Genomic DNA, 22,568 nt, shown 5'->3' on the forward strand with positions numbered 1-22,568 from the left:
TGTTTTTGGCTTTTGAAGAGAGCTGTTTTAACCTTAGTCTCTGTGATTTCAGGGGCTGTACATTCTTCTGGTAAGGTTATGGGCCCTTTTGGGGGTGAGAGGGGGGGGTGAAGTTTGCACTGAACCTGTCTGCCAGGATGTTGGTGATATCTGTCGGTTCAGTGTATTTTGTGCCATTCTGCACTAACTCCAAGCAGATCTGAGCATTGCCACTTAGATTCTTGACATAGCTAAAGAATGCCTTGTGGTTATCTTTGGAGTCCTTGGCAATTTTTCTTTTGAAGCTAGCCTTGGATGGTTTTATGAGGGATCATAGTTTCTTGCTGATACTGATCAGGGATGTCTTCCCTTCTTGGGATTTTGCTCATTTCTGTATTAGTTTCCTCCTTCTGTTGTATAGCTTGTTTATGGCAGGGGTCCACCAGACTGCTTTCCTTTTCTTGGAGGAGTGAGTCATGGCTTTGCTTGGGATAACATGATCCACGCATTCTTGTAGGTGCCCGTAGAATGCATTAGTAAAGGATTTTGCAGCTTGGACAGCATTATCCTTTAGCATGGGGGCTTTGAAACTTTCCACCTCGGTCTTAGGTAACGTGAAGTTTGCTTTTGAAAAGTTTTTCATGGTGGTTTCCTCGACCGGGGGTGGGGGCGGAATGTGGATATGTAGAGTGATTTGTTTATGGTCAGATCTAACCATCGAGGGGTTGACCTCCGGTGTGGAACACTGGTCACCCATGTTGGTGATGACCAGGTCCAATATGTTGTCACCTCTGGTGGGAGTGTTGACCAGTTGATCCAGGGCGTTTGAGTTTATAAATTCTAGGAAATGTTTGGCAAGGGAGTTAATACTTAAGTAGTTCTCCCAGTTAATGTTTGGGTAATTGAAATCAGCGAATATTAGACTGTTTGGTAGGACCTGTATTTTTCCAGAAATGCAGAATGCGGGTCCTGGGACATGGTGGGTGATCTGTAGCAAGCTCCAATTTGAATTGCAGTTTTGCCTGTTGTTAGCTGCACGTGGATGATCTCTGAAGCATCGTGCTGTGCCACTAACCTGGAGGTGTGGGTATCCTTGATGAATATGGATACACCCCCACCTTTTGTATTTGGGTCCGGGTTCTGTGGCCAAAATGTATGGTATGAGTTGTAGCCTGGTAGTGCTGGGGTGCTCTCTGGAGCCTTAAACCAGGTTTCTGTTACTGCACATATATCAATTTTCTCCATACTGAGGAGTGCCTCGAGTGCGTGCATTTTGAGGTTTAGACTTCTGGCATTGAGTAGCATCTGATTATATATGCTCATCCTCACCCTTAAGGTACCATTGACACTTACTGGAAAGTATCTTCAGTCTTAATAATGTAACAGATGACTCCCTTTGCTATGCTTCTGTAGTTTGTATCTGTATAGTTGCAGATCTAAGACATGTTTTATTTAATATAATTAACTTTGTATGCTCAGTGTATTTCAGACTATACTTGTTCCTTTAACAAATCTGGAACTTTTTTTTATGAAGTCCCTGATGAAAATGAACAGTCCCCAGACAGACTGCCACAGTTGCATGCCTTTTCTTTTTTTTTTTTTCAAAACAGGTTTATTGTTTTAACATATAAGAGAAATATCATAACAATTTTATACAAGTAATTAAAAATAGGTATTATTATAATATTCAACAAAACAACTAAAGTATTTACAAAGACATCCACTACAATCAGATCAATTAATTAAACTAAAATACCGTGCTATTGAAATTAGAATTTTTTTAACAAATTTTGTAAATTATCCCATACAATATAATATGATGTTTTTCTAGTTGTTCTCATTCTAATTGTGCTTATTTCCATATGGCACATTATATTCATAACATTTTTAAATTCATTGAACGAAGGAGGTGTATCTGAAATCCAATTTCTAGTTATTATTTTCCTGGCCACTGCTAGGATAGACCATAACAAGGGAAGCTTAATCTTTTTAACACATTGAGGTACAGGTGTGTTGAATTATATAAGAGACTTAGAAATAATGAAATTATCTGTAAAAAGAGCCTGCAAAAATTCATTAATTGACTTCCAGTATTATTTCAACTTCATACAGTTATAAAACATATGAGCCCAGTCAGCATTAATTTCTACATTACATCTCTTACATAGATTATCTTTATTATTTATTTTATTCATCATCAAAGGTGTATAAAAAGATCTATGTAAAAATTTCCATGTATAAAGTCTCCAGACAATGGAAGATGTAGTTCTATAAGCAGATTCCAATATATATTGTTTATCTTGTTGAGTTGGTGGGTCCCCATTAATAGAGGTGAAATAATTCCAGTATGAATCTACACTGTAAAAGTTTCTTGTCTGATAATTTTATGTATATATGAAAGTTTACCTTTATCAGAAACTTTATGCTGTAAATTTAATATCAAGTAATCAATCAGTTTTGGAATAGATTCTTTAACTGTTATAGACATTAGATCTATTCTATCAATGAGATGTTGTCTAAAGATCTGAACCTCTAACCAGCAAGTTTCTCTTAGATCAAATTCTTGTTTTAAGAAATCTAGATTTTTAACTTTATTATCAGATATCAGCTGATACCAGTACTTTAGATCATTATCTATAGCTAAATGAGCTCCTTCAGAAGTAGATGACATAAGCATACCCTGAGTATACATTATAGGAATACAATAAAATTCCATTCCCTATACTTAGGGTGCATGAATATAAAGTTACGATAACTAATAATAATATTTAATGGGTAACAAACCATATGTTTAGGTGTAATAGGTGAAGTACAAAATTCCTTTAGCAACCACAACATGGAGTTATTTACAATCATATTTTTATGTGTTAAGGAGATTTTCATGAAGTGCATACTAATTAGCTCCCAATAATCTTTCCATTTTGCGATATATGACTGATCTAGTAATAAAGTAATAACTTTTATAATAGAAGAGATAATATATAAATTAAAGTCTGGAAAAGAAATACCCCCTTGAGACCAGCTATTAGTATGTTTCTTTAATGCATTCCTAGGTCTATTAGGTGCCCATAAGAAATTTAACATTAGTGTATTCAGTTTCTTGATAATTATTTTTGTAGGTGAAAGTATTATTGATTGTATTAAGTATAAAATCTTGGGGAATATTATCATTTTAATAATTGTAAGTCTCTCCTCCATAGTAAAAAACATATTATTCCAGGTATTAAAAAGATTTTGTATATTAAGAAAACAGGTATTATAGTTATTATATATAATAGATTTAATATCTTTAGATAGTATTATACCTAAATAAGTTATCTGACCTGAATTGGGTACATATTTAGTAAAATCACTAATGAGAATATTTTTTCGTGTATATATAGGTAGTATTTTAGTTTTTTCTTCATTGAATATTAAACCAGAAAGACTTTTAAAATTCATCATTTTATCAAATAAAGACTGCATAGAAGAATTAGATCCTGCTGATGTAATTAGAACATCATCTGCAAAAAGTTGAATTTTTGATGTTGTATTTTCGTCTATTTCAAAACCCTCTATGTCAGTACTGTTTCTAATCAAATTAGCCCAAGGCTCCATTACTAAAGTGAATAATAGTGGAGAAAGTGGACATCCTTGCTTTGTACCTTTAAGAATGGGTATTTATTGTGAAACATATGTCCCTACCTTAATATAAGCCAGCGTTCCTTTGTATAAATGCTCAATTAAATTTACAAATGCATCAGAGAAGTTTATGCATTTCAGTAAGGTAAACAGATAGTCCCAACTTACTGAATCAAATGCTGAACCTATATCAAGACTAATAAGTGTTAAATCTTTCTTTTTCCTATTTGCAAAATCAATTAATGTTAAAGTTCTTCTTATATTATCAAAAGTATTTCTATTTACAATGAAGCCCGTCTGATCTATATCTATAATGCCGGTGATGATTGTCTTTAATCTATCAGCAAAAATACTCATAAACATTTTATAATCAACATTAAGTAATGAGATGGGTCGATATGAAGAACATCTAGTTGGATCTTTATTAGGTTTTAAAATTGGTGAAATAAATGTATATTGCCAAGATGGGGGGGTTATTAACTCAGTTTGGGCCAAAATAAAAACCTTATGTATTAATGAATATGTAGTTTTAGAAAGGATTTTATATATCTCTGGTATAATACCATCATTACCCAGTGCTTTGTTTGATTTAAGCTTATTTATTTGTGTAATAACTTCTGTATATGAAATACTCTTGTCCAATAGTTTAATCTGTTGTTTATTAAGCTTTTTATTCATGTTTATGGTTATAAACTCCTTTATTTTATCTTTAGGTTCCATGTTAATGTTGTTATGGTTAATCTTGTGAAAGTGATTTCTAAATTCATCCAGTATTTCTGGTATACTAGAAACATTCTTCTTTTTCCTTAGAGAAAAGATTTCTTTGATATGGTTTTGTTTATTCAATCTTTTGTTTTATTTTTAAGTCTATGTAAGTATTTGGGGCTTATTGAATAAGACAAAACTTGGATTTCTCTAAAGTTATTTTAACTTTATGAGTTAAAATTTCTTTGTATTTCTCATTTAGTTTGTTTATTTCTTCAATAACTTTCTTGTCCATAATATTTTCTTTATTATTATGTTTATAAGAGTCTAATTTACTTTGAATATCTAACAATTCCTTATCCCAAGATTTCCTTTTATTATTATACCATCTGATACTTTGTCCATATAGATATGATTTTAAGGCATCCCAAACATAGACAATGGAGACTTCAGAAGTATTATTTATGTCTAGAAAATGTTGTACTTCTGAAAGTATATATTCTTTATAGTCTTTTAGCTGAGTTAAGTATGCTGGTATCCTTTTGATCTGAACATTATGAGTATTTTTTATCATTAATTCAAAAACAATTGAGTTATGATCAGATATAGGACATGAAATGATTTTGGAATTAATTAAATCTGTTACCATCTGGTTAGAAATAAAGACCCTATCTATTTTTGAATAAGTTTTGTATCTGTTAGAAAAAATGTGTATGGTAATGATTTTGAATCTATCTGATTATTAATATCATTCAAATGATAAGAATTAGCAAAATCATTTAAATGTTTTGCATTCGATGTAATTCTTCTTTTCCTTATAGTGGTAGTATCACTTTCATGTAGTATACAATTAAAATCACCAGCTAAAATAATATCCCCTATAGAGAATGATATGATCTTATCAATATGATGTTTCACTGTATTAATACCAATTCCAGGTATCCAATATACATTAATTAAAGTGTAAGTCTTCCCTTTAATTTGTATTGTAACCATACAAAACATTCCTTTGTCATCCTGAAAAGACTTAATGGTTTTAGGAATGGGCATACTTTTATTCCATAAAATAGCCACTCCTCTTTTTCTGAGTGTGCTCTGAACTAACCAATACTGTATACTTATTAGTGGCTAGTTTATCAATATCTTTTTCAAGAGATGGGTTTCTTGCAGGAAGACTAGATTGGCCTTGTGTAAATTAATGTATCTTATTAGGCTTGCCCTTTTACATGGATTATTCAATCCATTAATGTTTAAAGAAATTCCTTTTAAAGATGTCATTTGGCATTTTTAAAACTCAAGAATCTTATGATCGAAATAACAAATAACAAGATAAATAATGTTACATCTCCTCTTTTAGGTGTACCTTTAAATATAGCTGTATTTATTAAATCTCTTATGGGATTTTGTATAGGATTCAATTTTGTTTGTAGTGACAATGAGTGTACAAAATATATTGTGGATGTCAAAACTATATACATATAACAATGAACAAGTGAAAATAATGTAAGGATTAAACCTTGCATCCAGCCTGGAGTTGAAAACTCCAACTTAGAGTAGTATTTACTACTCAAGTTAACCCCCTACCCTAAGCAGCAGTACCTCAGCTACCACCTTATCAATTTAATACTAGTTATATTTAACTGAGGTTAACAGTTTTCAGTTCAATTATCTATCAAGACAAAACTACACATTTGGTAAAACAGCATCATATAAACTAAAATAAACTTTTTTTTTTTTTTTTTTTAAACTGTTCATACTACTATATAGATCTATGTAATATATAACACTTGTATTCAAATAGCATTCAAATAATCTTGATGTTAGAAATCAAGAGGAGAGAAAATTAGGTTCTAACATTCATTTAAATCAAAAACTTTGGCTAATATGATTCAGACATTACATATATTAAGATGCATCTATTTTCTGTCATGTGAATACTATTAACAGCTTCCAAAAAAAAATCTTGAATTGTTTGTATATGAGCATTTACTTAAACTCATTATTGTCAATAGAGTAAAATATTGTATTCATAAAATTATTATAAATCATATTGCATAGTTATGCAAATTCTCAGAAACACTTGCATTATTAAAAAAAAAAAAGCCATCACACACATACACACAGACACACACGCACACACACACATACATACACACACACATACACATACATACACACACACACACACACACACATATATATATATATATATATATATATATCTGATCTCACTGAGTTATGTCCTTGTTGAGCACTATCCTACTTGCTGTCCCTAGAATAAATCTGTCTGCTTTATAGAAAATAATGCACAGCAAACACATTTTAGTAACCAGATTTTACAATCATGCTAACCTACTGCTTTAAAATATATCACATGACATTTCTTCCAGAATAGAATTATAAAATTGTTTATGCTTGTCAATCAGATGAATTAAATGAATTATAATAAAGTATATGTTTGGAACAGAAGTTTTTAACACAGATTATTATGCTGCTGTTAAGTAGATTTTCAAAACATTTAAATAAATGTTTCATTTTCTATGCCTTCTAAAATAAGACATTTACTTACTACAAGAAACTACATCATTTAAACTCATTATAACTGACATTTTATGAATAGAGTATTTTTCCTGAATCTGTGGTGTGTCAGTATGATAACTAGGTCAGAGGTTATACTAACTGCTTTCAGTTTCTCTGTGAGAATTCTGTGAGTTGAAGCTTTTGAAGTAGTTCATGGACACTGTGCATGAGACAGCCCACATCCCAGATTGTCTCCCTTAACATTTTGGCAGGAAACTTATTAAAACTTGTGGCAAACATTCATTTTGTCAATAGAGTAAAATATTGTATTCATAGAAATTATTATAAATCATATTGGATAGTTATGCAGATTCTCAGAAACACTTGCATTATTATATAAAAAAAGCCATCACACTCACACACACACACATACACATACATACACACACACACACATATATATATATATATATATATATATATATATATATATATATATATATATATATATATATATCTGATCTCACTGAGTTGTGTCTTTGTTGAGCACTATCCTACTTGCTGTCCCTAGAATAAATCTGTCTGCTTTATACAAAATAATGCACAGCAAACACATTTTAGTAACCAGATTTTACAATCATGCTAACCTACTGCTTTAAAATATATCACATGACATTTCTTCCAGAATAGAGTTATAAGATTATTTATGCTTGTCAATCAGATGAATTAAATGAGTTATAGTAAAGTATATGTTTGGAACACAAATTTTTAACACAGATTATTATGCTGCTGTTAAGTAGATTTTCAAAAACATTTAAATAAATGTTTCATTTTCTATGCCTTCTAAAATAAGACTTTTACTTACTACAAGAAACTACATCATTTAGACTGATTATAACTGGCATATTTTATGAATAGAGTATTTTTCCTGAATCTGTGGTGTGTCAGTGTGATAACTATGTCAAAGGTTATACTAACTGCTTTCAGTTTCTCTGTGAGAATTCTGTGAGTTGAAGCTTTTGAAGTAGTTCATGGACACTGTGCATGAGACAGCCCACATCTCAGATTGTCTCTCTTAACATTTTGGCGGGAAACTTATTAAAAACTAGTGACAAACATTCATTTAGTAGTGTAAATGCATGTAAACATGACAAAACCTTCACAATGTATTCCACAGACCATTACAGCCTCTTACTTCTTTTCAGAAAGAGAAACAAATTGAATCACAGCTTGCCATTAAATCTTCAGATATTTTGACTGGTTATGAAACAAAACATTATAACTGACATATTTTATGAATAGAGTATTTTCCTGAATCTGTGGTGTGTCAGTGTGATAACTATGTCAAAGGTTATACTAACTGCTTTCAGTTTCTCTGTGAGAATTCTGTGAGCTGAAGCTTCTGAAGTAACTCATGAACACTGTGCATGAGACAGCCCACATCTCAGATTGTCTCTCTTAACATTTTGGCGGAAACTTATTAAAACTAGTGACAAACATTCATTTAGCAGTGTAAATGCATCTAAACATGACAAAACCTTCACAATGTATTCCACAGATCATTACAGCCTCTATGTAAGTGAAATTAAGCCCAAAATTACCAACAAGCAATAAAACTCAACATTCTTCTCCCAACTCAATTTTCATACAAATCCTATTATTCACTGTGCCCACACAATCAAAAGCATTTCTATATATTAATAAAGAAAAGAAAAGAGAGTAGAAAATAAAAGGGAGTGAGGCAGAAATAAAAAAATGTAAGAGAAAGCTGTAAGAAGTATATACAATGGAATGTTACTTACTGTTTATATTAATAGAGTTAAAAATAAAACATAATATTTACTCTTATTTAGTTCTGATTATTATTAGTTAAAGCATAACAGATTATTTACAAACAGGCATAAGCAGTATAATCAAGAAAGTATAATTAGAAATAGCATTTGAAGAACTTATAAAAACTTTTACAAGGAATAAATATGTTATTATTCTATTAATGATATTTTCATTACTGTTCTCTCCCTGCCCTCCCCCACCCTTTACCCACTACATAATCTAAACAGAATGTCATTGTTTAAACAAAGAAAATAATAAAAGGAGAAGGAAAAAAAAGGTAAAGATAAAAAAATGTATCAAATTACTAACCTTACTTCTTTTCAGAAAGAGAAACAAATTGAATCACAGCTTGCCATTAAATCTTCAGGTATTTTGACTGGTTATGAAACAAAACATTTCTTTGCACATGGAGAATAACTTTGATTAAATCTTTTCCAAAATATTTGTGGCTTTCTGGAAATGCAGGAACTATATTCAAAAAGATTAATAATGAACTAAAATGATGAGAGAGAAAAAAACATATAACAAATCATTTGTTTTTAGTCTCTTCTTCTTCTCTGAAGTCTTCCACGAAGCTTCAGTTGCCAATCTCTTTAATGAAGAACTAGCCCATTCCATTTCTTCTATTTTATCCAAAATCCTTTTTTCTTTGACAAACAGTAAAGCAGAGTCTAAATCATCGAAAACCTTAGGACCATCAGGAAGGAAGATTTTAAACTTGGCAGGAAACAGAAGGTATGTTTTAAACTGTGCTTTTTAAGCTCCCTTATTAGTGGCAGAAAAACTTTTCTTTTAGCTATTACCATGGAAGAATAGTCATTGTCAAAACACACAGTTGTCTCATTAATCTTAACAGGAGCTTTAGCCCAAGCAGATTTAAGAACCATCTCTTTATCAAAATATGATAGAAATCTAACTATAACTGATCTAGGATATTTTTTGTTAGAGTTAGTATTAGCTATAGATCTATGTGCTCTTTCGATACCAAAAGAGAATGCTTCTGGTAAGTCTAAAGTTTTAGGGAGCCAAGTTGTTAAAAAAGAAGTAATATTGTTACCTTCAATATTTTCTGGCAGTCCAAAAATCCTAATGTTATTGCGCCTAGATCTATTTTCCAGGTCATCCAGCTTTGTTTGTAAATGTGTATTTTGTTTCAGCAGAAACTCAATGTTGATTTCCTCTTCTTGGATTCTATTTTCCATGTCATTCACAGCTTCTTCTATGCCTGTCATCTGGTTCTTCTGTTGTTGCAGGTCTGTATGTAACAGGTCTATTTGTTTTGTAGTTTTTCTATGAAGGTGTCTATTTTAGTATCCATTTTATCCATTTTATCAGTAAGTTGCTGGATTATAATTATCAGAGACTGAAGTTCTTTCTTGATGCTGGAGTCTTGAGAATTTGTCTTACTGGAACTCATTTCAGACTAATAAACTGACAGGAAAATTTCCACAGTGATTTCTGACAGGAATATTGTTAAGATTTCCTTTCTTTTTTAGATATAGTTCAAGAACTATATAAAACAAACGTATTTAGAAAGAAAATTACTTCAAAAATTAATTTTTTAAGTAATTAATTCCTGTCAGTGTAATGAAATTGGTGGAGCCGAAGAAATCTGCTGCTATCCTGTGTTCAGCCTTGGCCACGCCCCCCGTTGCATGCCTTTTCTGAAGGATATGAAGTCTGAAACTCAAATATATGTCATTATTTGGCCATTTTTAGTGACCTCAATCCTCCATGATTTGGCAGAAAGCCACACACTTTTTGAGGAACAGATCCCGTATTTGAGGTGAAAATCTGTCCAGTTGAGCGGTGAGTTGCAGAACCGTTATTTCCTTTCGTGATTATTTTTCATAATTTCCTTTTATTGTTTGATTATCCTCTTTTACCATCCTAGCACACTTTTCTCCTTACAGACATCATTCTTATGTTTTCCTTATATGTGGCACTCCCTCAATTTGAACTGTTTCCCTCATTTCTCTGGTTAACCGTAAAGCTTCTCAACATGCCCCAAATGCGCCTTGTTAGTTATTTACTGGTGTGTACTTTGCTGCATCACAGTTCTAGTCTGTCTATGACACATCCACAGACTTTTCTTCCCAAAGTTTTAGACTGTCTTGGATTACTGCCATCAGTTTGTGGCAGCCTGCATGCTCCAGAATTTCATCCCCCTTTTTTTGACTTACTTCCATACTGTTCTTCTACTGCAGGTAACTGCACAGTTGTGTGGCTGTTGTTTTCTGTTTGATCTTCTATCTTCCACCCATATCTTATGAAAAGGCACATATCACTGTCACTGTTAGATTAACCTCATGTCGTGTATATTCATATGTTGCACATCTTAATTCAATTATTTCATCATTTGGCTAAATGATTCGTATAGTGACTTTCAGAATACTTTTTGCTTTATCCCAAATGATAACATACTGCATTGCCTGTTTTTATCCACATCAGTCACTGTGCTGCTCACATGCTATAAAACAGAAATGAGAACTCAAAGTTAGATAAGGTTCGCTGGACTGATCCATGCATCTCCCAGGTTGTTTCTGAAAATATGTCTTTCTCCATTTCCTCTGCCATGCATTCAAATTGTTTTTTCTTATACATGTACATCCAGTCTTCTGAATGATGATACCTTTTCATTTTTTATGGATTCCATTTAGATGTTAATAATTTCTATTAAATATCTGCATACATTTCACACCAAATTTAAGTTACCACACTTATTAACATCTCCTGAGTATTTCCAAGATCCGTGCTCTCCTTTCAGCCATTGTATATTAACCTGTTGCACAAATTTGTATCATATGCAAAAATAAATGCTTTGCCTTCTCTAGTGCCAGTTGTAAAACCATTGAATGTTGCATGGTGTTATCTATTTAGTCAATGCATACTACATTTAACTTTGTTTATTTGCTAACTGAGTATGTGAACTGCTCCTTCTGGGACCCTTTTCAACTATTACCCAGACCACACGTATAAGTGTAAACAATTCATGCATATAGGTAGTTTTGTATAACAGGGAAACCAGCATATTTGATAATGTTACCATGCATCCTTATTTATGCAGGACAGTCCCTAACTGGGCAGTTGTGTCCTGTAAAAAAAAAAACATGAAAATGGCAAATGTCATGAGGTTTTAAGACAAACAAATATTTCCTACATTTCCTTTATTAGTTCAATAAAACTGTTATTTGTATCTAGAACACCTTAATGTGATATGAAACAACAGAAACAGCTCATATAATATATGACTGAGTTTTTATTTTGACAACTAAGAAAACTGCAGTCCTTTTCACTGGTTGTGGGTATTGTTTATCCTGCAAAATCTGAACTTTCCCTAAAAAATCCCCTTTGGGCATCTGAAAAGGTAACAATTCTCTGTTTTGGGGAGTAGGGAAGAAAACAGATAGAAAACCAATGCAGTTGTAGGGACAACATGCAAAGAAGCACACAGTGAGTAGGGGTCAGTATTAAACCCTGGCTCCATTAGGCAGAGATTTCATCTTCAAGCCGCTGTGCTACCCCAGTTTATCATGTCTTATTAGACAAGGAATGGTGCATTGCCACCACAAAGAAAAATAGTACCTGAGATGGACTCCCAGTATTTTAAGTAAGGGCATCCAGGAAGTCCATATTCTGGTAAAGGTAGTTTGATGCGTATTTGTAGTGCATAGTACAAGCATATACTTCATATATTCCTATACTGCATATATTTCAAGTACATAATGATTTTATACTTTGATTACTGCCTCCCTTCTACCATCTTATATGTTTCACATAATTGTATCATCTTTATAAAATCATTTTGTTTTAAGAAATAACTGTATCTCCTTCCATACTCCAAATTTAAGCTGAAAATGATGTGCTATTCAAGTCATATTGCCCTATTCTTAAAACAAAATCTATGCTTAGCAATATGCTTTTCATTATTGTTATTTGTCTTTTATGTGGCAGTCATGAGTCATCTTGTACATAAAGGGACATCTGTTATTAGCCACTCATATATCATTGTGTAAACTGACCATTAGGTTATGTGTGAAGGTGCTACATATCCCTATATTGTTTTTTCAGTGGAATATAAAATGCAGCTGTATTGAAAGAAATACATGCATTTAATACCTTGTGGTAGTTTGAAAAGCTTCTTTCCTGAAGAGGCTCTCTGTAATTCCACTTTGACATAACATGCATCTCCATCGTCTTCATATCCTGTCTCCATCTTAAGTAACAGATCCATCTCCGAGTTTATAGTACCCAAGGTATGGAAAATATCACATATCATCCCGCTACATAAAGGGGGAACCTCCCTGAAACTCAATAACTAGCCATACTACCCCCTTTATCTAAAATTTTAGAGAGGGTAATACACAAGCAACTAATGAAATATCTCCTAGAAAATAATCTAATAGCAACACAACATGGCTTTAGACCCTTCCATAGCACCTCCACCACACTAACAGAATTCACCAACATTGTCAATACTCACAGAAACAACAGACTCCTTGTATCTGCCACCTTCCTTGACCTGTCCAAAGCATTCAATATGGTTAACCACAATAAACTCCTTCTTTCACTAACAACTCTAAACCTTACCACCCCTGCCATCTCCTGGTTCCAAAACTACCTAGAGGTAAGGAAACAAGCTGTTATGTGGCAAAACCAACTCTCCCCCTCCCTAACAGTCTCCCTAGGAGTATCCCAAGGCTTCATCCTGGGGCCACTTCTTTTTACCCTCTAGACCAATCAGCTCCCAAACAGTATTCCTAAAGCCTCAGTAGTGCAATATGCAGATGATACCACCATAATATGTGCAACCAAATCAATTGACATCCTTCACTCCCTAACACAAAAATGCTTTTCCCTAGCAGAAACTTGGATTACAAACCAAAGACTCATTCTGAACCCAAGTAAAACAAAGCTAGTACTCTTTAGCTCCCACAGAGCCACACCTCCCACTGATTTTTTCTTCATCTCTTCCTTTAACAAGACCACAATCACCCCCACAATTCATACCAAACTCTTAGGGATTGAAATAGATTATCACCTTAGATTTGACCTTCATATTTCTATAACCATAAAAAAAGTACATAAAAAACTTGGCCTACTGTATCGCAATAAAAAATTCCTCACTGACCACTCCAAAACTATAACAGTGAGGACTCGCCTACTATTCACCCTACTTTATGCCTCCCCCATGCTTACAAATCTCCGCAAATCAGACCTAAACAAACTTGATAGTTGTTATAATAAGATAGCTAAACTCACTACAACCTCTCCCATCAGAACACATCACTGCGAATGCCTAAAAAAACTCAATTAGCTAGAACTACCATTACTACTTCAACTCAATCAACTATCACTAGCCCACAAAATAATACATAACTCTGAAAACACCCCAGCCCTACAAAATCCTTTGCAATTGTATACAGCCACCAGGCCCTTGAGGTCTAGCACAAAAACCTCCTCAAAGTAACCAAATATAACAATGAAGCTGGTAAGTCTGTCTACAGCCACTGTATAGCAAAAACCTGGAGCTCCCTTCCTGCCAACATAACTGACAAGAAATCCCCATCACAGTTCAAGAAACTTGTTAAAATTCACTTTTTGAATAATCGACTGTGCTCCTGTATCCCCCCTGGCTAATGTCTCAGAACACTTTACCTAACTTAATTAACTCTGCTAAGTCAACCAATCATAGTACAGTACCCACTTAGGACTGTTAATCTACTGCTCATCCCATCTCTCCAGGAGTTAGGGAAAACTACCCCAGCAATGTTGAGCTCTCCATAAGCAACTAAAACCAGGAGAAGACATATTGTAAATAAATTTGTTACCCTTCTCAACTAAAACCAGGCGAAGACATATAATGAATCAATTTGTTATCCTTCTCAACTATAGCGAGCATCATCTGCTCTTTCGGAGCCTTATTCTACATCTCTCTGCTTTTATTCTGATAGTAAATCTATCACAGGAATCCTAAACTTAGGAATATCTTCTAAAATTTAATATTATATTGTAGAGAACGAATATAGCCTATCTGTTAATTAATATGTATGTCAAAGTCTCTTCTATGGAAATTGTATGTCAAAAATCTGTCCTTAAAACTATGTTTTGTAAAAAAATTGTTCTCTTGGAGCTTTTCTCCCTGGGCCTCCACTGAAAATGGACTTGTAATCCAGTTGGACTCTCCCGGTCAACAAATGTAAAATAAAATAAATAAATAAAATCTCATTTTCTTTACCGAAACAACAAAAGCCATTAAAGGAAATTGTGGCAGAATTTTGCCATAGTTGCCTAAGGTCAAAAACAGTTTAAGTTATAAGTCACTGTACACCTTCTTTGGAATTTCCGATAAGTTTGACTTTAAAAGGAATGACATGAGTATATAAAACATTCTTATTGATAGTTTCTGGGACCTTTTCCCGTAGAAAGAATATAAGCTAGATGCGCATGTAAAAGATAAATGAGTTAGTAAGAAAGTGAAGTCAGGCTGCAGACAAAACAAACATAAAGGCTGGTAGAGACGAAGCAGGGTTTCCATGTGTATTTTTCTTTGTGAATCTGATTTGTAAAGATGAGTAGCATATATACAAAAGCAAGCAGCCAACACCACTGTTTAGTCAAAACCATACCAAAGTCAAATGCAACCATTAGTTCTTCATTTAGTATTCTAGTAGGTATTTGACTGGTGTGGACTTATCCAAAATATATTAAAAAAGGAAACTGGCTTTGATGGTAAACTTACATTTCTCATTAGACTTGAAAGTTCCACAACTAGTATGCTATTTATAATGGAAAGGATGTCTTTCAGACACATAACTTATTTTTATTTATGTATTCTTTGTTGGCAGGGGTAGAATGTTGATCTAGTTGGGCCATTTTCAGCCAGGGAGAGTACAAAGGAAAGAAAAAAAAAAATAACAATACAGGACACAGTAGTTAACCAAAAGTAATCATCTTAAGACTTCATTAACATCCCCGCGTATTTATGTGACTCACTGGTAGTACTTCATCACAGCTACTATTAACATTTTTCATTGAAACAAGAGTGATACATGCAAAACCACTGTATTAAACATGGACAATGTGCCATCAAACAAGCAAATAACTGTTACTGCTATAGTTTAAAATGAATAAATGCCTACTACTACTGCCGAGTAAGCATTGACCTCTTCAGCATACCATTGACCAATGCAGGCTACTTCACTGTCATGACCATAACTGGATCTGTAGATGGAAGGGAAAACAAAGAGACTACATTAATACACACATTTCATATGGTATTAAAATTGTACAGTGAAACAGTGCACATGACATACACACCGTGATGCCCAAAGAGGCACTCTTGTATCCTCTTACATCATTGCATGTCATTTCTCTGCTTCTCAGCTGCTGTAAGTCAAAGTAGAAAAACCTTAGTACAGTAATGGGCCTGTTTAAAGAACATGAGAAAAATATGCTTATGGTAAAACTCTGTCTGCCTGTCCTTGATCTCTTCTTCACACTAAGCAAATCATGGTACTGTCACTGCATTTTGCTGTAACAGTGCCAGCATAGATTACTGACTGGGTGATGCCAGTGGCATCACTGATTGCTCTGACACCCTCATGCCCTTGTCAGGCAGCAGCTTTGTACAAAGGGCCACTATACTGGGTCAGCAGGTGCTTCTGAAAGTCGCTGTGGAGGAAGAACAGGTAAATCTTGATTTCCTTTGGACACCATGCATAAGCCTGCTCTTCCCAACAGCTGAAGCAACCATAATCATTTTATCAGGTCCTCTGGGGGAGCAAACTGGTCACCTTGTTTATACTCAGATATACATTTGGACATCATGGAACATGTACCACAGTGGAGCAATGAAGCACTACAAAAAAGGTCTGCAGCAGAAATTAATACATTTCATTCAATGAAACTTTTATGTTGCTCATCTTATAAGTAAGAGCATGGCTTCTAGGTCCAAAGAGGTCATTATCCCACTGTATTCTGCCCTTATTAGAGCAACCAGAGAATACAGTGCTCCCCTCGGTATGTACCTGACCAGGCATATGCAGCTACCCCATATGTTTCTTACAAAAAGAATACAAGGTGTAACAAACCTGCCTTGCACAGACTGCCTTAAAGCCCTTTCACTCTACTCAGTCTCCTTTAGCACCTGGTTTACAAGGCATCAGCAAACCCCACACTGATGAATCTCCTGTATTTTCATAAGTCAAACAGTACCAGAAATACAAGGTCTAAGGAATTGAGTTTTGTCTGTGACTTAAATTAAATTTGCTGGAGAGATGGATAAATGTCGCAGAGACTGTGCTTCCTATGGAACAGTCTTCCCATCCATGTGAAGCTGATTTTGTCTGTTACCCAGTAAAAATACAATTTAGCCAAATGGATGGGGAACAGGAAATTTACAATGGGCCTGGCACCCATGTCCCTTATGGACAGAGGTAGCTTATAAATGCCTGGCCCTCAGTGTCCTATTTAGGTACAGGACATCATTATTCTTTTGGGAAAACTTGTCTAGGCTTAGAAAGGCCCTATGACCCATTAGCCTAGTAACAATCTATGAATCTATGAATAGCTTAGGTTCACGTAGTGTTGAGATAGAAGGACCTTAAGGTAGTGATTCAGAAACAGTTGTGAAAAATTCCATCATTAGCATAATCAAAATGCCATGAGGCCCAAATTATCATGATGTAAAACAGTGATTTTCATATTTTGGGAGACCATGGTAATACAATCAGGAGTTTGCTACATTATGACCCTTGACTTTGAAGGAAGCATACTAAAGGAAGACAAGACACATGTAATGTAACCCTGCATTGTACTGAACATCCATGATGTGTGGCAGAACAGGGACATACTGGAACTAATATTTGTGTGTAGGGACACATTACAATGACATGACCCTGTGGGTGTGGGGAAACAGGACATGAAGGCACCTGTACATATTTTGGGGCAATGAAAAGCATTTTGTGAAGGAGGACATGGTCTGGAGAGTATTACAAGGTTTCATTGTGGTGCTACAGGAAGGAGTGACAAGATAACATGCTTGTAGCTGCAATCGGTATATGACAGGGAGACGTGTCACAGTACAATGAGGACAAGTAGACACCATGTGGTGTTGGGAAGGCAGTATGCTGCCATATGAACCAGTCACACACACAGCTGTACACACACACTGACTGAGACCTCATCTACAAGTATACATAGCTTGTTCATGTAACCATGAGAGAGTCATCTACTGGAAAAGTTCACCAGTCAGGAAGCTGAGATGTTTACTGCAGGCTCTGCACACATGTGGTGCATGCATCCTAACAAAAGGTAATACCAGCAAGCTTTTTTGGCAGCAAATGTGTCAGGGAGTGGTCCAGAACATTACTGCTGTGGTTGACCATAATAGGAGTGTATACCAGGTTTTGGCAAAGGCTGACTGATATGATATTGAATAACGAGCATGTCAACCATAGGCACTGAACCACCTACATAGAAGTAGCTCACAGATGTGGAGGAGTTCCTGATGTCCTTGGTAGGTATGAGGAGCAGATCTGTATTCCCAGTGGTGACCTGGATGTGGGAGATGGCCTAGTGATGACTGCACAACTGTCCACAAAGTATGCTGAAGTGTTAATATTCACTTTTGTATTGTCATATTGTACAGTGCACTGCGTTGGGGGGGTAAGACCTATTTGGTAAGATGTTTCTGCATATCTGTTCTCCATTTACTTCTGGTCTACAACTATAACGCGTAGCACAGCTAAATAAGTAGGTATCCATATGTTAATTACGGATTCTGCATCTAATGGAATGCCTGCCATTGTGGGTGTGTGCTGGCTATTTTGTTTTTTAGCTTTCACAAGTTGTATTAGTGGAGAGTCCAGTAGAGTGAGAAAGTATATACCTTATGTCAACAGGTCAACTTCAACTGATTATGTTGGTAATGTGTATATGGCACAGTCTGATGACACCGAAGCAACACTAACATCAGAGGGCTCACACATACATCCCCTGCATCTAAGAAGCCAGTACAGGGACATGCTGAAACTCCATCCTCACCAGTGTCTGGTGGACATCCTTTAACTGTGAGCTCTGCCAAGACTACTCAGGTGTCCCCAGTCCACATGTCAGCTGTGAGTCTCCACTGCCACTGGGATGTGAGTATACTCTATATGGAAAAGAATGGTGGACTGTGGCACTGCCATCACTCCAGGTCTGTCTGTGTCTTGGGTGCAACACTTGGCGTTAATCAGCAAATGTTCAGGTTAGTGATGCAAGCTCAGATAGCAACTGCTAACCCCACCATTTTGGAAGTGTTCAGAGTTGTATATGACCTATGGGATGATGTGCAGCACATGCACAGTTCATGAAGTAAAGGGATAAGGGGCAGAAGGTGCTTCTCAGGTCAGCAGTGGCTAGCACTGTATCCCTCTGATCTTCCTTTTTAAGTCCTGCTGTCCTTGGGCATGAAGGGTCTGAATTGGAGGTGCTAATTAAAGTCCAGACATACCTAGATGATACAGATCTTTCTTGAGACAACATTACTGCCATCGCTGGTCACAGAGGCCACTACACCTGTCCATGGTTGGTCTCATGTTTGCTGGCAAATGACACTTCTCAGTCTGCATCCCTTTGATATTACACAATTCTAGACAATTGCTCCTGTAGCTCTAAACCATCAGTATCTCCATGAGCAGATACTGTGGCAAGCCTATGTTTGATGGTTGTCTGGGTTGTGAACACCATCCTTCTGGAGGCTTCTAATAGTGGACACCCCATAAGTGTACACACAGATGTTTTCATAGTTCTACTCCATCCCTGCCATAGAGCCCCAAGACCTCACGTTATCACACTGCACATCACCAATTTTCTTGACATAGCTGCTCCTCCCCACCATTCGAAAATGTGATCCCTGCCTCCTATCAACCTGCTACTATAGTGTGTGACTGCCATATTTTTCTCTCATGATCATGGTCCACATAGTAGCATTGGTGACACCTGTCACTGTGTACCCCCACCTGTACAAATGATAATGACTGTGCTATGCCCACCCCTAACTTGTGGAGTTAAGGTAATGTATGATGCACAATATGGCCAGTCCATGCAGTGTAATGCAGGTCCTGGTTTTGATAATGCATGAATCATTTTATTCTGTGTTGTTGGTGTCATGGCTCATATTTGTGGACTAGACACTATCTGCTTTTGCCAATGCCACAATGTATTGCATCAACATATGCCACACATAGAGTCCTGCTACCTGTTCCTCTTCAGACTGGCTGCCCTGCTGCTCAACCACTGCTCTAGCAAGCATGTTGGACCCTGGTAGGATGAAAACAAATAAAATAAATAAGTAATAAATAAATGCTTCTGTGCTGCTCAATCTTTTTCCTCACAGCAATGTTATGTGGCTTGCTACACACTACAAATATATGTCTGCAGAGCTCAGTGAATAATGCAGAACCATAGAAGAATCATCCTTTATGTTAACAGAAAATGCATTCCACCATATTTTATGTCATTGCATGAGGGTTTTATATGCCATCTTTTCAATAGTTTGTGGGTTGCAGGTAAGGGTCAAATGATTTCAGTGCATGCCACTGCTCCCTGTAATACACAGTTGTGACATCATTCTATGTGACCTACTGCCTGTTTGCAAAGCAAATATATGTACTGATCTCAGTATCCACCTACATATGTACATACCAAGTTGATGACCCTATGAGCAGTCACCCAGCATGAAACTTTGAGGCAAGTCAGACGTGTCTGATATGAGAATTTCCGGTACTTTTTGCATAGTGCATGGAAACATTATAGATGATATCTTGGGCATCGCAAGCCATTTGGCAGTTGGAGTGAAAGCTGTTCTTATTGATATATCTGGAACCTTGTGGTTCATTTGGGGCCTTAGTGTGTGTGTGTGTGTGTGTGTGTGTGTGTGTGTGTGTGTGTGTGTCTTTGTGTGTGTGTGTGTGTGTGTGTGTGTGTGTGTGTGTGTGTGTGTGTCATCGGTGGCTCCCTGGACCTCAGGGAAATGGGCAGTGTTGCAAAATGCATGTATTGTTGTGGTTCTCTCCTGTCTAGTACCCGAGAACCACATATGCTCCTTCAGAAGCTGCAGCATAATGTCAAGGAACTGATAATAGGATATGCAAGGCTGGTGCCTGCAAGACAGGTCCCTGTAGCTTGATTCAGTAAAACTTGCACATACGTTCGTGTCCATTGAGGTGGGATTTCCATGCATATCTTTGATACCCCAAAATTCATCAAGCTTCCATATGATACTCCTGCCGATAATAAAGAGGTCCACTAGCTACTGGTAAGCCAAGTGCTGCTAAATTAGTCTGTAATGGTACCAACTGCATTGTTGCAGAGAGCCTTAGTACTCCAACTCATTCGTACTTATCAAAGGGGCATTGTACTTAATGACTGGTATGATGAGTGCCAAATACAGTGGAACAATGACTTCCTTGAACCTAGATGCCATACCCTTGCTTATGGGTTGCATAACATAGAATGATTTCCTTACTGTCATAGACGCATAATGGTCAAAGGCCAGGTTACTGTCTGCATGTGTCCTCAAATCCCTGACTACTGGATTTGCTCTTAGAGAGTATCATAAATGAAGTAGTTTCCAAGGATGGCTGACTTCTGAAAGGATACTATTATGCATTTCTTGGTATTGAGTTTCAGACACTGGCTTTGACACCAGTTGCCTGTCTGAGTCAGTCCTTTTTGATGGCTATTTATTTCATGGGGGGATTGTTTGACTGCATGTAGTTTGCAATTGTCAGCAGTCTTTGTCAACCAAAGGCCCTTGGTGTTGGCCTTAACCTCAGAGATGTAGATGCCAAAAAAGACTAGACCCAGGAAAGAATCCTGAGGGAGTCTGCTAGTGACCAGCTTCTTTACTGAGAAAGACTCCCCTATCCTAGCTTCCTGAGTCCTGTCTGAGAGCTACCTGGCTATCCATCTAATTCCATGTGTTTGTTTACAATGCCTTAGTGAGGTATTGTATCAAAAGCCTTGGACATGTCAAGATAAGCAGTATGTACCATTTTGCCCTTGTCCATTGCCTTTGCAACCTTCTCGAAGAAGTCCACCAGGTTGGCCAAGCACTATCTAGGCTAGACTAAACCAAACATGGCTTGATCCAGTGTTAGAAGATTTCTTATGTCTTTATTGATCACTTCCATGATAATTCTTTCCATGGCTTTGGACATATGACTAGTCAGGCTTATGGGTCTGTAGTTTCCATGGTCTGTAGATGGCCCACCGTTGTGCAGAGGAATGACCATTACAGTTTTCCATTCACATGGTATGAAGCTTGTCTGGAGACTGTGGTTAAAAGTGATTCTAGTGGTCCTGGCAGGTCATGTTTCATGCTATTTAGGGGGCATCCTGGGATATTATTGGGGCCCACTGATGCAGTATTTTTGGCCTTGGAGAGTACATCAAAGATATTTGGAGGGTTATATTTGGTGGTATTTCCAGAGGGGTAAATTCTGAGCTGAATTTGACATCCAGTAGATTGGGTATATTTTTCTGCACAGGGTAGGTATCTTCCTTTACAGTTAGTTCTGCACATTGTTGTGTACTGCCTTAGAGGTTGGGGACATAGCTAATGAAAGTCTTAAGATTGTCCTTGGTCTGGGAGGCTATTTTTACCTCAAATGTGGGTTTAGTAGACCTGAGATGTGCTGTGAGTTGCTTGTTTAGGTTGAAGAATTTTTTTATCCTGCTGGGTACTGCACGTGCTTGGTTTTCCCATGACTTTCTTCCTTTTGTTGTAAAACCTATTTATATTGGGATTCCACCAGGATGGTTTGTTTTTTTGTTGATTAATGGTAAGCACAGCTGTCTCTATGCACCTGTTGACATGATTGTACAGGGTCCCTGTGAATAGTTCTGCATAGGCAACAGTG

At 36.0% G+C, this 22,568-nt stretch overlaps 1 protein-coding gene across 1 annotated transcript in view; it reads left to right on the plus strand.

The window, feature by feature from the left end:
* The window catches only part of SHLD1 (shieldin complex subunit 1), a 2,230,375-nt gene that overhangs the window by 680,105 nt on the left and 1,527,702 nt on the right, over positions 1-22,568 (plus strand). The gene's annotated exons all lie outside the window — the stretch shown is intronic.

The sequence above is a fragment of the Protopterus annectens genome, chromosome 1.part2 (assembly GCF_019279795.1).
Source record: "Protopterus annectens isolate FY-2018-M chromosome 1.part2, PAN1.0, whole genome shotgun sequence".
Lineage (NCBI taxonomy): Eukaryota > Metazoa > Chordata > Ceratodontiformes > Protopteridae > Protopterus > Protopterus annectens.